Source organism: Balearica regulorum, chromosome 13, assembly GCF_011004875.1.
Source record: "Balearica regulorum gibbericeps isolate bBalReg1 chromosome 13, bBalReg1.pri, whole genome shotgun sequence".
NCBI lineage: Eukaryota > Metazoa > Chordata > Aves > Gruiformes > Gruidae > Balearica > Balearica regulorum.
Window position 1 is genome coordinate 18,406,286 of NC_046196.1, and position 10,088 is coordinate 18,416,373.

Below are 10,088 nucleotides of genomic sequence, written 5' to 3' on the forward strand. Positions count from 1 at the left end.
ACAAATTCTGAGGGTTGGGTTTTTTTCTTTTTTTTTGGTTGTTTGGTGGTTTTTGGTTTTGTTTTTAATAATATGAATATCAACTGTAAATTCATGCAAAGGTATTTATGAAAATCAAGACTAGAAGAAAGAGATCCAGAAGAATGTCGGGACAGAGAAACACTTTTAAAAATGGAATGTGGGTTTGATTTTTTTTGTTTTGGGAAGCGGTCCAGGTTACCCTAACAGAAAGCAGAGACACATTTCAGCTGGGGTCTCTTTGTGCACAATGCAATGGCAAAGCAGTTCAAGACCAGTTCATCTGTGTGAAAATATGACCCTGTATGAGTCTGGAGGTCAGTGAAACCACTGCTGATCTGCTCCGGGCATGCTGGTCACTGCTTTGGGGTCACTTTGATTTATGTGCTTGGATTTTCCACTTCCAGAAGAATAAAATATGGGTAACTGTCTCTTAGTTGACTCTCATTTGTTGTTGTAGGCATGCATTTTTCTCAGAAATATGCACTATATGAAAAAGTCTGATAAATTTAATATAAGGATATAAAGTGACACTTTTATGGAAGATGAATGTATTCTCAGTAATAATTAGAAAAAAACCCTGAAAACCACGGCTTTTTTCTGGTTTCTTTTAAGCAATATACGAGCTTGCCATCTCTCTCTGGGACTTAAATGTCTCCTTATTGTGGTCTGAGTGTTTCACAGTTTTTACGGATTTACTTTTAGGATACTTATGTGAAGGACGGAATTAATGGTAACACCATTTAATGGATGGGATAGTTGAGGCAGAGGCAGACTCAGTGATAAGCTAAAAGAAATCTGTAGCAAACCAGAAAGTTAATAATTATTACCTGCTCCAACTTCTCCTATCCGACTTCAAAAGTGAAATGAATGGAAGCTTTACATGTGCTTTCTTAATGCAAAAATTACAACTGCTTCTCTGCTGAGTGTTACCACAGGTGGTCACAACTCCACAGAGAATCCAGGGCATCATCCTGAGTACCTCCTGAAGTTTGGCAGGGGCTTCCAGGCCTTCGTGGTGACTCTGTGGACACCAGCTCTGGCTTCCTGAGCATTTCACTGGCAGGAATTGAAACCCAAAACCGTCTTCCTGCTGTGCAGCTCAGCATGGTGAGAGAGGAGGAGATCCAGAGCTCTGGTGGAAGCATCAGGAGGCACAGCACACCCTGCCTCTGGCACGAGGGAGATGGGACAAAGTGTTGTCACAACTGACACTGAAAAATTTATTCCCTTAATCACCTAATTAATTTCAGTGGAATTAACACAGGGGGCATCTGAGTTAATATATCTGGATTTTTTTTTTTTTTTCCCTAGTTTTCTGCTGTACTGCCAACCTCAACACTTCTGGCTCCTGCGTCACTTGTTGTTCCCTTGGTGAAAACAATCTATAATAATTGCTATTCTAAATACTTCTAGCAATCAAGACTCCTAATTTGTCCTATAGGACTCTTTAACCCCTTCAAACTTTCAAAAACACCCTATTAATGAAGGTCACTGTCACCTGCTTTGCAGTGACTGCTGAGAACCAGCAGTTAGGAGCAGATATCGATGAGGACGTGTACTTGGAGCTCAAGAACCACTGCTGGCCCAGGTGTATCGGAAAGTATGTTTGTATTAATGCTGGCAAAATTTTGCCTTGTTGTTTCTCTACCCTCTGATTAAGTACATTTAAAATATACCTGTGCCTTGGCTTGTTTTGTCTCATAAGTGTTAGTTCAACTAATTTTGTGGCTACAAGGGAAATATGTGTTATCTACGGAGGATGGGAAGAACAGGGTAAATACTGCAGAAGTGTAACACATTTCTTTTTGTTATTACTACCTTACTTCAGACAAGCTATTTAGTCAGGGTTGTACCTGTAGAAGTGTTCAGAAGGCATGAATGAGTGGTTGAGAAAATATGAGAAGTCATTCTGTTCAGATATATACACACTAGTTTCACTGACACTTCCATTATTCAACCTAAATACCTGTTTAGAAACAGAATTTGAACATGACTGAACAAAACCACCTATGACTGTGCTGTAACTTCACCATTGTATTTCCAGCACGATTTGTTAGGGGGTTTTGCAAAACCCCAAAACACCGTCTTTTGTACAGTCTATGAACTAAACACGGGGCTGGAGAGGCCACAATTATGAAATGTTCAACACGTTTCTCAGTACTTGTTCCTCAGAATAACTGCTTCACAAGCCTTCTCCTTCAAGACATCCTTAAGGCTGTTTAATACCCTCTTAGTTGTCATTTCTGTCAGCAGTCAGCACTGTGAAGAGTTGCTGAACTAAACCATATTAGCAGGTCTTTACAATTATTTGTAAATGTTGGGATACTCAGAAGATTATTGCACTGGTGCATTGCCTTTGGTGCCTGAGGGGAGCACGAATTATATCTTATCTGCAGGAATAGCGCTGAGGAGCCAGGACCGTCTATGAGATGCTGTGGTGCTCAACCCACTTCCAATCCCATCACTGGGATTGTCAAGGATAAATTATCAGTGAGCAGAATGGACATATCCTCTAACATTAGAGTTTCGCATGAATCTAATGCATGGGAAATGGATTTTTTTTCTTAAATGGATAAAAATATCTTCTCATCTGAAACCTTAAACTGATGACATTTCAGAATTCCATTTGGAGAGATGGAAAACCAGATGATCTGTGTTTTTTAAAACTCTTTCTGATAGCTGGTGCTTCTTGCCTAGATCGTTTGTTGAAGTTTACTGACACAAAGCATTTTGAACTTTTGACTATATATCTCACTCCAGTAAGGCTTGCCTACAATTGTCTGGATTTAACTAAGGAAAACTACTCTTTTCAGAAACTTATTAGTCCAGGACTGTCGGGCCTGGAACCTGGAAGTTAGATTCCTAGAACTTCAGGGAAGTGGTCCAGTTTTCAAAAGCACTGAGCAAGCTCTGCGTGCCATGGGAATTGTCTGGGGTTTAAAGCTCTGGGAAAAGGTCAGGCTGGTTGTTTGGTAACCTAAATTTAAGCTCCTATGTACTAAAAATGCCAAGAAAGAAATATCCCGTATCATAAGCCAATTCTTTAAAAAGAGAACTGCTTAATTGAAAGAAAAGCTTATTTTCAATATGATAGGAACATATTTATGCTTGTGGTTATGCTGTCTGCGTAATTTCCAACTTAAAAGTATGTCAATTATTGCATAATTCTGCTGGCCAGTGAGCCATTTACACTGGCTCCTAAAGTAGAAAATAAAATTTGTTTATTCTTTATAGCTATATATCTATTTAAGTACTGTCTATCTGCTGCTGGGAGCTGCCGAGGGACCTCCTGGCGTACCTTACGGATCTGGCAACGGGAAAGACTGACTGTCATGGAACACTCTCAGCTCTTCCATGCCAGGGCATTGCAACGGGAGGCTGTGGGGAGCTTCCATCTGACCATAACGTGAGAAACTCTCAATGCTGTGCACGTTCCCTGTGATGGAGGCTTAAAACTAAGGGCATTATCTCACCAAAGAGCCTCAACGAGAGAGGCTGCACTTGAGACTGCAGCTCCTAATTCATTCCAGGCTGAGCGTGAAGGCTTCCTACCCGTAACGGGACTGAAACCCTGCCTCGCTTCTGCTTGGGGTTTTGGCATGGTGTTCGGTGAAGGTGGATTTCATCACTGGATGGTGTATCCTGACATGGGCGTGGGAGAGTGTGAGCTGAGCTGGAGCGCTGAAACCATGAGAAGGGCAGCAACACTGGAGGGTATCGTGTGATAGGTGCAGGGGGCACCTGGGAGCGAGTGGAGACAGCGAGAATCACTTGTCCTTGCAAATGCTGCCTAAAAAAGGGGTCCCTTGAGTGGCAAAAGTGTTTTCATATGTGAGCTTCGATTTTATCTCTGCATTTGCTTATGTTTGGGTTTGTTTGTTTATGCTTTATCACGTGAAACATGGTAGAGGACAGTAGTTTTGTCTCAGTTAGGGTAATTATGGTTATAATACAGATTCAGAGTGTCATTTGTATCGGAAGGGACCTCAGGAGATCCTGAGTCTTTTGGAGCAGAAAGGGACGTCAGAGCAGGTTGCTCAGGGCTTGATCCCGCGGGCCATGGAAACCTCCGCAGATGGGACTTGGCAGCCCTCTCGGAGCACCCCAGCCCCTGTGCCCTGCCTGGATGGCCCCGGGGGGGGGAAGTTTCTTCTAGTGGCAGCCCTGGGAATAAGAGACAAGTCCTGACCGGGCATGGTGGCCATGCTGTTCTCAGCCAGTGCTCTCGGTCCTGTTTCCATCTGGGAGTCACCCCTGCTCAGCTGGTGCAGTGACTGCCACAAGGCAAGGACTGACGGTAGGACCATAATTCTCAGAAAGAGTGTATGCCTTTCATTTTTCTCTTCTTTTTTCATTAAATTGTTAATAAGTCATTAAGATACTAGAATAAAATTTATGTTGGGGAGAGGTCCGCAGGCATTGAGGTGCATTTTCAAAATCACGCAAGCACAAGTTAACTTTCCATTTTCACGTCTCACGCTCCGATTTCCCAGTGTGCTTGCTTCTGTGCCGCGTAAGAACGACTGCACTTAGAGATCACCGAACCCTTTTTCTTGAGAAGAAATGGAATAACACTGGCATCTCGTCCGACATTTCCTCTCTCAAAAAAACCTGGGTCTGTTGTTTTAAGGGGTTTGAGTAAACTACTAGAGGCCGATAATAGCTGCTGTGATTTTGTAACTGGGGAAAATTTCACTCATTGCAGCACTATGACCCCTGTGAAATTAGTGATGCTGCACCAGTGTACAAAAAGATTGTCCCAGTGATTTTAGAATGTCCAGCACGCATCTCTGTGAAGGCTGGTGGCTGAGCTGGCTAGCTTTCTGAAGCAAGTTTCTGTTGCTTCCTGGCTTCTTCAGGAAAGGAACTGTAATAAACCGCACTGGTTCCTGAAACTTGTTCAAAGGAAATATATATAGACTGATGTGCATTTAAAAAAAAAAAAAAAAAGCAAGCATTTTTTGTTTTTGAATGAAAGGCAGAAAGACAAAGCTGCTAATCCTAATGTTCTGGCTGCTCTGCAGATTTTTATTGCACAAGTTTAAAAGGTGTGTTTCTTTTCTCTTTGTGGTGCTGGTTGTGTTGGTAAGGAAACCAGGACAAAATTCACCCAGGTAAAGTTATAAATGGGGCGTGTTTATTCAGAAATGCCCTCCTTCCAAGCAGAATGTATTTGCTTGGCCTATATTTACCCATAAGAAACTTGCCCCAAATTTTCTGACCCAGAAGGAGAAGCGTTACCCCCGAGGCCAGGCCAGAAAAGCAGCAGCCGTCCCGTGACTGCACGCTGGGAGCGTGATTTTGCACGGCTGGCCCAGGCTGCTGGCACTCGATCCCGTTGGGTCATTTCTCGCCGGGTCTGCAGGGAGCGTCCAGCCGCGGTGGCACGGCTTGCGTGTCCTGTTTAGTGTTGCCTTGCAGAATTGTCGAGTTTGCCCCTTCAAGCTCTTTGAGTTTGATGTTTTCTACAAACTCCCTGGCTCCTGGAGTCATATGAGAAGCATAGCTATTCCTAAAAGTTTTTAGGCTTCGCAGGGATAGAAAAAAAGATTCTAAGCATGGATTTCAAATGCAAACTTCACAAACAAATAAAACGAACCTCTACATTCATTGAGCTTTAACATCTCCTGGTTTTCTAGGGCATCATTTCTGACTTGTGACTATTTGAGGTTGGCAGCACTGCTGCTCACTCTTTGTGCATTCAGGCTGCATTTATGTTGCTTGGTTTGACGTATTCCTGGGGGACTTATTTCCACTCTCTGTGCATTTAACTACAGCCTGGGCAAAGCAAGAGAATCTATTTTTCAATTCATGTTTTTTTCTTTCTCCTTACTTTAGCCTCAACCTTTCTATCTTTTAGCTATTATTCTGAAAAACACATTTCCTGGTGAGTAAAATTATTGGTGATAAGTTGTACAAATTACTGGATAAGTGTGTACAAATTGGCACTGGATGGACAGAGGGATATTTTGACAGTAACAGGTAAAGTATTAGAAGGAAAATTAGAACACGCAAAAAATTTTGAATCTGCATGCCATTTTGTGAATGCTTACTGTGCACAGATGTCTTTTTTTTAAGTTTTCCTCTAGTGTCACACATATGTTGCCTCTACTTGAAACAGAGGAGGAATTTAAAGCTTTCTGTGAATTTTAAAGACAAAAAAGTTTTTGTTTCTATCATGAAAGACCTCGGTTAGAGCTGTTACGGAAAGTAACAGGCAACTGAGGTTGACATCTGAAGGCCAATGCTGTCAGATCCTACTAGATGGTCATCAGTTTTGTCAGAGGACACAATTTTACCGGCTTCTACTTAAACTTTTCATTTTTGATTAATACAAAGATATGTACTGATTTCTGGATCTTGGCCAAAGGCTCTGAAGTCTCGTAAATTATATTTTACAAGTTTTCTAAAAAAGAAAAGAGAAGAACTCTTTTCTCCAACCAGGTAAATGTGTGACCGTAGTAGTATTAGAAGGATCCTTGAAGTGTTTTACTTCACATGCGTACAAGTCCCTGAAGTATAAGGCACCAAAGAACCACACCCGAGAAGATCTAAAGTAATTTTGTTGTTTGTGTGACGCTGGAATTTTTTTGTTTCACGAGTGTTTGTCTAATAAGGCATGGTTGAAATGACCCTTCAAAATCTGCCGTTAAAACTTGAAATGACACAAGCCTGAATCATGCAAGTGAAAGGGCATTACCTTGGGTTTATGTGCTTGAGTCTCTTGGCACAGGCAGAACACCCAGAAAGTAGAGTTTTAATCAGTAGAACTGCCTCCCAAATTCTACCGCTGTGTTGCTGTAGACCACAGTCTGAACATGTCTCCCTCCTTTCCTACCCGACAGTAGACTCGTATTGGAACACGTCCAGTGCTTTAATGAGTTACAAACCTGTAAAAATAATTTCTTTCCCTCTGCCGGTGGAAGCTGCTCTTCAACCTGGCAAGCGAGGCCGGGTACAACAGGACTCGAGGCTGGCCGCCTGGGGAAAAACAGGGGCTGTGCCACCGAGCCGGCCCACCGGTCCCCGGCCACGTACCCCAATGCAGTGCCAAAGGATGGAGAGAACCTCCGTGGCCGTGCTTGACGCCAAGCACGCGTGCGGGAGCTTCTCACCAGAGCAGGTGGGCGAGAATAACCTCAGCCGGGAGCGGGGAGAGGGCTGGGGCAGAGCCGGCAGGGAAAGGCATTCCCAGCGTTTCTGCCCCTGCGCTGCCCGGGAGAGCCGTGCCAAACAACACAGGCGCCGTTGGCATCTCCGATTACTGCTGCTTCTGTAAGTCAGGAACCTTTCCACTGAAGCCAATGGCACCTCATTAATGTTAAACTGATGTGAATAAAAGGCGACTGGGACATATATGCTTCCATACCTTTATACCACTGGGTCTGATTCTACTTTTTCTCGCACCGGTTTGATATTGATACAGCTCCTCTGGCTTCCATGACATGAATTCTGTATTTAACCTGGGTCAGCAAGATCTCAATCAGCTTCATTTACTTCAAAAACCTGTGCCTGGAGCTGTTGGGAAAGGATGGGTCTGTGAAAGAAGAACAGAAAATGGGAGGTAAGCATAGGAAAGGGATCAAGAAACAGCTCAGGGATGGGGCTTTGTATTTCTTGTCCTTGTTTGCCTACAGTTTGTTGCCTTTGTCAGTGAAAAAATGGGAGAGATGAAAGAAGGGAATGTCTCCTGAGTTAGTGGTTGACTTTGGGCTGAGCAAAGCCCTGGGGTAGAAGCAAGTTAGTCTCCCCTCTTTCCCTCATTTCAGCTGTTGTCCGCGTTGGGACCTCCCCCTCCCCCCCCGCCACTTCTTTTTTTCCAGTATAAAATAGGAAAGAACTACAAGGAAACAGAGCAGATTATTTTTTCCAGTTTGCCTTAGGGTTTCCTGGAATTTTTGCTACTGTACATTTATTTAAAGTAACCCTATCTGTTTAAATACATGCTGATCTTTGGTTGCTCTGAGATCAGAATCAGCCCTGAAGACTGCCTTTTGCTTGCAGTCATTTTTGCACTGTCAGTTCTTCCTCCTCGCCCCCGCCACGCTGACCTCCGTCGTATCAGGTGACGGCAGGATAAACTGCAACATATGTGGTCCCGGGCAGAAAGCGAGTTATGATCCAAACCGATGCAGAAATTGTGATCTGCTGTCAATCTCCTCAAGGATCAAGAAGCAGTCTGTTTCCAAATGAAGGTAGATGTGAGATAAATTCTCTGACTGCTATTATATTTTTCTTGGCATTACCAGGCACTATTACTGTTTTGTGGCTTTGCCACCACTGATTATGAACTAAATAACATCATCTGCTGCAAAATGTCGTGATCCGAAACTCCTATGCCTCTTCGCAGTGACGTGGTGAATAAATAAAATCGGACTCCCGTGATTCATTGATACCCATTTAATAAGACTTTGCAAAGCTATGTCAGACACTTAGAGAGGATGTTTGGAAATAAAGGCTCAATCCTTCAGTGTCTAACCCAGATAAACTGCCTCCTTAATTTTGCTGAAGCAATATGTGCAGCTAAGGGTTCGCTGGATCTCTGGAAAGTTTTTTGTTGTGCGCGCTATTTAAACATTCTGTGCAATTGCCATCATTACATACCCGGAATGAAAACAAATCTTTTGTAGTGAAACTTAGGACGTTATGCAATAAACTGAAATTTATTGTTTATCCTCCAACCAAGCTATTGCACAGCAAATGGAATTAATTAAGATTTTTTTTGTTGGTTGTCTCAATTTCACAATAAACATATTTTTATTTGAGCAATGTGTGTATATCATGAAAATATTCAAGGAAAATAAATTATTCAAATGGAGAAGCTTTGTTGTAAATCATATTGCATTTTTTTTCTTAAATGTAATTTATATCAGAATCATTTGTTAAAACTGGTAAATACTGAAAGCTTTTTACAAAGGTAAAATGATTTACTTTTTTTATTGTCTAGACTATATGTAAGCCATGGCTAATTAATACTGCCCTTTCTGATGACTTTGCAACAGGCATAACTCAAACAAACCAATTATAAATGATTTTTCAATGTAAACTTTTAACAGTGTAGCCTAAGGGCTTGCTCAACATAAAAGTACAATTTAGAAAACATAAGTTTTAACTAAGGTCAGGATGTATCAGGCGATGATGGATGTACATGTAAAAACATCTGACTGCAGAATGACGACGTTTTCTTCAAGACTAAGCAAATGTTGGTGGCAGTGATAAGTAGAATGAAAAATAGCCTTGAATGAACTAGCCAGAAAGTTTGGGTTTGGGGTCTGGGTTACTGACCGGGGTTTTTTGTTGTTGGTTTGGTTTTCTTCAGTTTTGCAAATCAGAGTCCCAGGGACGCTGCAGAGTATAGCCTGAGTTTTAGACCTATTTTCTACAGCAGGCCCAGGAGAAAGTCAGGTTTTTCAACATAATATCTGCTGTCTTTGGTCTCAGCTAGCAATTACCCGCCCCCTCCCTTCTCTTCCTAGCTGCCAGAGCAGAGCCCCTCCGCCGTGGGACGGCGCCGCGTGTCCTCCCCCGCCTGCGCGTGGTGCGGCACTGGCTGCTGTCGGCGACACAGCTCATCCGGCTTCCAGTTTTCCCGCTACTGAAACGTCGTTGCCCTGCGATGCAAAGCACCGATCTAGTGTATCCTACCGTCACAGGTTGAAGCTTGTTCACCATTTTGGAGGGTAAAGTCTGGGAGAAGGTCTCTGCTCGAATAGGTGGTGGTTGACTGCCCCACGCGGTCTTAAGTCTGTTCATCCTTATTGTCTGTCTTTCAACAGCCTGAGTGGAGCTGGCACAAGCTCACATCATGTGCTGTATCTAATTTGGTAGAAGCAATCACATGTCCATAGTGTGATCTGCATCGGATTGTACGGCTGAGTCATCTGGTACCAATTCTTGCAGAGCGAAGGCTCCATGGCTGCAGACCCTCATGTGTTCCTGGAGCTCCCGTTCCCGTCTTGGAACTCATTTATCACAGCCCTGCCGCAGCCCGGCTCCTCCACCATCTCCGCAACTCACCCGACGCCTCTACTGTAGCTCAGGAACATCTTTTCCCAGACACAACGAGT

The 10,088-nt window shown here is 43.1% G+C and overlaps 1 long non-coding RNA gene across 1 annotated transcript in view; it reads left to right on the plus strand.

Moving 5' to 3' along the window:
• The window catches only part of LOC142603702 (uncharacterized), a 127,997-nt gene extending 118,472 nt beyond the window's left edge, over window positions 1-9,525 (plus strand). The window contains exon 8 of the long non-coding RNA XR_012837590.1: window positions 9,498-9,525. This is a non-coding gene — a long non-coding RNA (uncharacterized LOC142603702). The remainder of the gene's footprint in view (window positions 1-9,497) is intronic.
• Window positions 9,526-10,088: the final 563 nt, after the last annotated feature.